Genomic DNA, 7716 nt, shown 5'->3' on the forward strand with positions numbered 1-7716 from the left:
TGGAGCTCGAAATGGGAAACCTTAAGTTTCCATGTGAGGCTGAGCTGACCTTAACGAGCTGCTCACAAACAGGTCATCTAGATACTCGGGGCTATAACGCTGTTTTTTTTCATGGCCTTTCTGTTTCTTTTGCTTCGTTTTTCTGGCTACCTTTTCATTTATTTTATCTTGTTAGAGCGAATGAGTCCTTTCTTTAAAAGTTTTTTTCTAAGTCGTTCATTATATACCCACCAACCAGCTTGATCGATTCTTAACATGTTGTCAAATTTGCATTTTTTTCCTTTTTGTTATGATAAAATATTCTAACATAAAATTTACCATTTTAGCCGTTGCATTATACATACAGTTAAAGGGCCCTGTGACCTCTCTCTCATTCCTATCCCTTCTTCCCTAGAGGTAAAAATCACTATTCTGAGTTCAATTTTCTTGTAAAAGAGGCGCAAGGTTTACAATTAAAATAATCCATACAGTGGAGAAGTGAGGCAGGAGAATCCATACAGTGGAGAAGTGAGGCAGGAGAGGGCAAATTTCCCCGAATCGAGGGTGAGGAACAAGCCCAGCACAGACAGAAGAATGGGGTCCTTTGGCGGAGAGCGTAGAAAAAGAATTCAACTCGCGCCAAAGTAGGAGCCAAAGCAAAGTTTATTAGAAAAGGGGTAAACACCCCGCAGACAGAGGGTGGTTGGTCTCCTCTCAGAGACAGAGTGAGAGGGACCCGAGTCCTTGGGGATTCGGTTTCTATATCATTCTTTAGTTCCTGTGAGTTATAGTTTAAAGGGCTTTGTTAACCCATCTCCTTTGATATAGACATACCGTGAGGAAAGTAAGAATATGTAGAGAAAGAGGCCTGCTGGCAGCTCCCAGCCTTTAATCCCTAGGTTCCTCATGGTTTTAGCCATAGGAAATTAGCTATTTTATTTAGTGTAGGGCAGCCTCTTCCAGACTCCTGTTTTTCCTGTTACCCTCTCGCAGGTGTGGGGAAGGGGTCCTTAGCAATCCCAGGAGAAATCCTCCTTTGTTCTGCGGGAGTCCTCCTGGTCTAGCTGCAGGGCTCACCAGCGTATTGCAGTCTCTGAATGTAGCTCGATTTAACATTTTTAATTCTCTTGCCTCCTCCCTACATTCGAAGGGCATAAAGCAAAAAGTAAAAATCTTCCGGCTTCCCCCAACCTTATACGCAGTCCCCCTAAAGTAACCATTGTGAAAAGTCTCTATGAATTTTTCCAAGTATTTCTCATACGCACAGATGAACTTACACGATGCGTGCAGTTCTCCAACACGCCTTTTGTTTCTGGTTATCTCTGGTTCTTAGACTTTTTTCCTTGTGAGTACTAATAAATCTTATGTATTCGTTTTAACAGCTGCATGGGATTTCACTTTACTTAAAATAGTTTCCCACGGGTGGACATTTAGGTGGTTTCCAGCAACGTCGCTCTTCTAAGCAATCCTGCGCTGAACATCCCTGACATGCAGTTTGGTTCAATTGTGGGAATTCTGTATACCGGTAGAATAAATACCTTGAAGTGAGGTTCTGGATAAAAGGGAATTGAACATTGGACATCTCGAAAGATATCGCCAAATCCCCCCTCTAAAACCGATCAACTGAAACACCAATTAGCAACGTGTGAGTTACCGCCTCCCCCATCCTCAAGAATACAACTCTCCCTACCATTACCTGCCTTTTGTTTATCTCCTCTGTGAACTGTCTGCTCTTATCCTTCTCCCTAGCGTTTCGTGGGTTTATTTTATTTTTTATTTTTTTTTTACATTTGAGTGTTTAATCTATCTGGAATTAATTTTAGATGCAAAGTGAGATAGATGTTTTTTTCAACTAACATGTATTGGTGTTCCTGCTCTGTATATGGATTGAATTAAGTACCGAGATAAAGGGAAAGGATTACTCTCCACTCCTAACCGGCCGCAGCTACCTGATTTTGCCTTCTCGCTTAGAACTTACTCACTTCGAGGCTCTAGGTTGAGAAATGGAACAGCCATAATGATAGGCTGAACACAGATGTTCTGCAAATATCCAGTCAGCTAGTCATTCAGGAAATGGGCGGCCATGGGTGCATTCACTGGGACTTTGGTTTTTCCTCAAGAAGAAGTGTGTCGCATGTGTGGGAAGAGGGGTACACACATCTTTGGTGGCCACAGAAGTAGACTGTGGGAGACTGCAAACACGCCACCCAAATTCATTCTCCTTCTTCTACTGCAATGGAGCTGAAGAGGGGCACATGCCTGCTTAATGAGGGACGGCATTCCCCAGCCCCGTGCATGTAGAGGGGGTCATGTGATTATATTCTCACCAGGAGCATGTGAGTGAGACTGGCATGTGCCCCTCCGTCTATGATGGTTTTAAAATATGACAAAAATTCTTTGGCCCTCTTCCTGCCAAGAGGTACCTGTGACCCTCCACTTGAACCCAGGTAGTCTTCGCCCAAAGGCACAGTGGGAAGTAGTGTGACTTCTGAAGCTGGGGCATAGGAGGCTGCATGCTTCACCTTGCTCTCTGGGAACACTCACTTCGGGTGCCCTGAGCCTCCATTAAAGAAGTCTGACTCCCCCGAGGCCACCAAGTGGGAGAGGCCATGTGTCGGTACAGTCCTGGCTGAGCCCAGTCTCCTGGCCAAGCACCAGTGAGTGAAGGTGCTTCTAGACGACTTAGCCCCAACCATTTGAGTCACCCCCAGTTATCTGAGTCTTCCCAGCTGAGGCCCCAGACATTGTAAAGTAGGACAACAAGCCATCCCTTCTATATTCTGTCCAAATTCCCCAGCATGAAATGGTATTTTATAGCACTAAATTTGGGGGTAGTTTGCTATCCAGTGATAGATCATTGGAACCAAACCTAGCAAATTTTCTCCCCTTTCTTCTGGCTCCAACCCAGGTGCAGCAATGACCCAGCCTCAACTATGCAGATGACAACTCCCAGGCACGACAGAGCCACATGATGGAAGGAACCTGGGTCCCTAAAGGACCACGTGGAGCACTGCTGCCAGCTGATACGAAGTACCACAAGGGTTATGTGAGAGAGGAACAAATGTCTTTATTCCTTAATGCAAGCAAACACAACAGAATATAGCAGCGAGCAAGGCAGACGTGGTCCCTTTGGGAAGGAGGGTGGAGGGAGGAGTCCCAATAACAGATTCGTCCCCACCCCAATTATACCGTTGGTTACTTAATGACAGTTGTAATACGTTCTTAGTTCTAAGCCAAGACTTACAGGGAGCTGTAAAAACAATTCCCAAGGGCTCTGACCCACTGCCAGAGGACATGGAAGGTGGCTCTGAAGAAGTGATGCTTTGAGACCAGAAGGGTGAGTAGAAATTAAGTAGGATGGTAGGGAGGGAGGTGGGGAAGAATGTTCTGGCATCAGAAGTGGGTAGAGCATGTGTAAAGGCTCTGAGTCAGAAAGGAAAGGGTGAGTTTGAGGCGGGGAAAATGCCAGCGTGGGCCTTGTGGGTCAGACTAAGGATTTCGGATATGATCTCTAAGATATGAGAATTCATAGGATCACTCCAGCAGAGTGGCTCAGTCAGGTTAGCCGCTAGAAGCTGTGTGGGGAACTCTGAGGGCAAGGAGACCACCAGGAAGATAAGGGAGACCCCACCCATAGTGGAGGCTGTGGAGATAGAAATGATTATTTGGCAGGTGGTTGATAGGATTTGGGGGGATGAGGAAAACTTGTTGAGAGAGAGGAGTCAAAGATGAAACACCAGTGAGATGATGTCCAGTCTATGAGCAAATTAAAAATGTCATGGCCAAGGGACACCTAGACATGGCCAAGTTCAAAGGCAGCTCAGAGCAGGAGAAAGGGGATTGGAATTGTTAGTGGGTACCTTTGAGCAAGTCGCCTTTCACATCTTTATACCTTTATCTCTAATATGGAAACAACCTACTACACGGGATTGCTTTAAGCATAAGGACGATGGCTGCATTCGTTCTTCCAAAAACATGTAGTGAGCGGCTCCTGCGATATGCAATAAATAAGACTAATAAAGTACGTGGTGTGTTAATGAACATACCAAGGAGAACAAATGAAGTAAGGAAGGGAGGTAGACGGAAGAGATTAGTTTTTAGGTAGGATGTTGAAGGTATGTACTCCTGAGCAGGGTAAGCTGTGTTCTGTGGAATCTTGGGGTGGGGGGACTTTCCTTTAGAAAAAGAATATTAAAATATCTTATTTTTCAGATTTCCCCCAAATATGTGGCCATATAAATGGAGTCCTAGAGCCTTGGACAGGGCAGGTGTGAGTGGAGGGCCCAGTTTCTCAGGAAGTCCACCTCTGCCCATGAGTAATAGAGCTGTGAGAAAGGGAAGAGTGTGACCGTGGGTGTCACAAAAAGAACCTCATTTTTATGACTTAGAGCAAGTCATTCAGTTACTCTGCCCCTCAATTTCCTGATCTGTAAGTGAGGAAAACAATATCATGTCCTTATAAGGTTTTAAGGAGTAAGTAAGGGAACGCAGGTAAAGTTTTTGGATCATAGTAATAAGTGGTGGCTATTATTTTTATTTTTATTCCCGCCCCACATGGATGAAGGACAGTGGTCTCAGCCTTAGGGAGGAACCAGAAAGAACCAATGGGCCCCGATGATTGGCAGGCCCCATGCTGCCTGTGAGCGCTGGGCTCAGTGGCTCTCATGTGCTGCAACCTGTAGAAATCACACACCCAGTGAAGACTCAGCTGCCACTACAGACATTAACGTGAGCATGGAAGAGTGGAGGCTGGGCACACGCTGACATCGTCTTCTTCACACTCCTATTACGACCGTCTTCAGAGGCTTCTCCCTCCTGTGCACGGTGGCAACTCTTAAGGAAGAACTGATTGTCCCAGGTTGCCGCAGAAGAAGCAACAGTCCCAAACCGTAAGATCACTGTAGTGAATGTTAAGTCCACATGGCATGTACCGTCAGTATTCGAGAAAAGTCTCTGGCTGATAAATTTGTCCCTGTGGATGTTTCAGGAGACAAACTCGAAGGAGAAATGATGCATCTACAGCATGGGAGCTTATTTCTTCAAATACCTAAAATCGTGGTGGATAAAAATTACTCTGTGACCGCCAGTTCTAAGACTGTGAAGGTAGCTGCAGGAGCCCACCGGCAAGAGGGAGACAGGTGTCTCAACCTGGTGCCATGTTAATGTCTTCAGACTCATTATTCCTCAGATCATCAAGCACAGTCCTGATTGCATCATAATTGTGGTTTCCAGCCCAGTGGATTTTCTCATATATGTTACCTGGAAACTCAGTGGATCGCCCAAGCACCGTGTGATTGGAAGCAAGTGTAATCTAGAATCCGTTAGATTTTGCTATTTTATGGCTGAAAACTTGCCGTTCACCCCAGGAGCTGCCATGGATGGATCTAAGGAGAACATGGCACCTCAAGTGTGGCTGCGTGGAACGAAGTGAACGTGGTAGGCATTTCTCACCAGGAACTGAAAATTTGAGAGGAAGTGCATAAGACGGTGGTTGAGAGTGCCTATGAAGTCATCAGGCTGAAAGGATACACCAGCAGAGCTATGAGATGCCATGTGGCTGATCTCATCGAATCTACGTTGAAAAATCTATCTGGGATTCACCGAGTATTGGTGACGACGAAGGGGGTATACGGCGTTGAGAAAGAAGTCTTCCTGAGCCTCCCATCCTAGATGCTCAGGGACTAACCAGTATGACCAGCCAGCAGCTGAGGGCTGAGGAGGTTGCAAAATTCAAGAAAAATACAGGTGCCCTATGGGACATCCTGAAGGACCCCAAAAACTTGAAAACTTCTGAGTTCTAGGCCACAGAAATTCAAAAACTCCAATGTGACTAACCATGAACTTTTAGTTTTCATCTGTGTACACAGATCAGTTTGCTTTTATCTTCCTAGGTACCTTTAATTGGGACTCACAGAATCAAAGCTCATCACAGAGCATGAGGACGCCATTCCTGCCTTTCTTTCTTCTCTTCCCTTCAGACATACGCTCCAGGACTGGGACCAAAGAGGAGCGGAGGCTGTGATGGCCGCGGGCACCCAGGCCCTGGGTGTGTGGCTGCCACAACAAATGCACTCGGGCATGTAACAAAAGGAGCTTGGCCCATGGTGGGTGCTGTTGACATTCGCTGACCTAAAACAATTAAACCCGTAATCAGAGGGTGCTCAGCTGCTGTGGGTGGTTTGCCCACGAGTCATAGTCATCTTCTGGGAGTGTCCATCAGCCGTTAGCCCTCAGAGTTCTGTTGCTAAGAGATTATAAATCAAATGGTGTTTCCAAAAAAATAACCACTACAAAATGTTCCAGGATAGAGTCATAATAACAGCCCAAACGGAACGAATATACTGTTACTGATAACTCCTTATAAAGAGCTGAGGAATGGGGTAACTGGGAGGTAGCCAGGCCATACACATCCTATGTAAGTTACTGGTTTGCCAAGGTTTTGAATATAATAAAACAGACTCAGTGATAAAACTGTAAGGGACATTATATAATGTCTCCATGATTCCAAAAGTTCTTCGATCAACCAAAATGAATTTGTCGGGGGCCTATTATCCACTTATTCCGTGCATGTTTATGACCCTCTTAGCCACATATAGTTGTAGGCAGTGACTAGGTCTAACACAGCTGTAACCACGCCGTTTGGCGCAGCGCCTGCGTGCAACAATTGATTGATTTAACATAGCCGGTTGCAGCCACCTCCACTATTTCTCTGTTGCTGGGCAACAGGAACCAGTCAACCAGCACAAGTTCAGGATAGAGCAAGATGGAGCTTCCAGCAACAGGGAACTCAGAAAACTAGGCACTTGCAAAGAACTGACTGTCATCCAGCACCTAGAACAGCTCTGCTCCTGAGATTTTCCTCAGAAGATGCAGCCATTCTGCATCGTGTCCTCAACAAATGCTCCTGGGTCACCGCCAGGTGATTGCTACAGGCAGATGGATTAGTGTAAAGTATCTGTCATCTTTTAAGAAAGGAAATCCTGATGTCTGCTGGGCTCTCTCCAGACCCGGGAGCAGAGCAGGGAGACGCCAGCCTGACACTCCCTATCACCCACCTCTACCCCTTCCTCCCCTCTCAACCCACCGCCAGCCCTCTCTGCCTTCCATCTGGCCAGACCCCTGGCTGTAATGACTTCATGGTCTCCGATTTATCTCACTGGGTAGGTAATGGAGGACAGTGTTCTGTCTCATTTTGCGGGTCAGGGAGCCAGGGTCCAGAGAGACGAAGTGTCAAGGTCACACAGCCAGTAAGTCAGAAGGCCGCCTCGTGCTTCTAGCCCCAAATCCCAGGATCATCACTGCTCACCAGACTCCAAGCACCCTGTGATACGTCGTACAGGAAACTGCTGGGTGTTGCAATGGCTCCCAGAAAGGGGTCACTGTTTCCATGGGCCAACTCTGGTGACACTCAGTCACTGTGTGGCATCCAGGAGACCAGGGCAGAGCCACAGGCACTCTGCCTTCCTCCTTCCCCTAAGGGGTAGAAGAAACGGATCATGAATCAAGCAGATCATTAGGATCCCTGCCTCGGAAGCTTCTACACTCACTACCTGGGTGACCTCAGGCAAGTTACCCCATTATCCTCAGTGCTGTTTCCTTTCTAAAAATTAGGGCAAGACTAGTACCGACCTACTTTACAGGGTTAGAATGCACGAGTTTAAACAGGTAAGAAGTGGTTAGCAGGGTGTGTGAGAAACACTTTGATAATTGCTAACAACAGCAGCCACAATTATAACA

The 7716-nt window shown here is 46.4% G+C and overlaps 1 pseudogene; it reads left to right on the forward strand.

Annotated features, from left to right (window-relative positions):
* The first annotated feature begins 1450 nt into the window (after nucleotides 1–1450).
* On the forward strand, nucleotides 1451–7149 carry LOC107516110 (annotated as a pseudogene).
* The last annotated feature ends 567 nt before the right edge of the window (nucleotides 7150–7716 follow it).

This window comes from Rousettus aegyptiacus, unplaced genomic scaffold (assembly GCF_014176215.1).
Source record: "Rousettus aegyptiacus isolate mRouAeg1 unplaced genomic scaffold, mRouAeg1.p scaffold_m13_p_17, whole genome shotgun sequence".
NCBI lineage: Eukaryota > Metazoa > Chordata > Mammalia > Chiroptera > Pteropodidae > Rousettus > Rousettus aegyptiacus.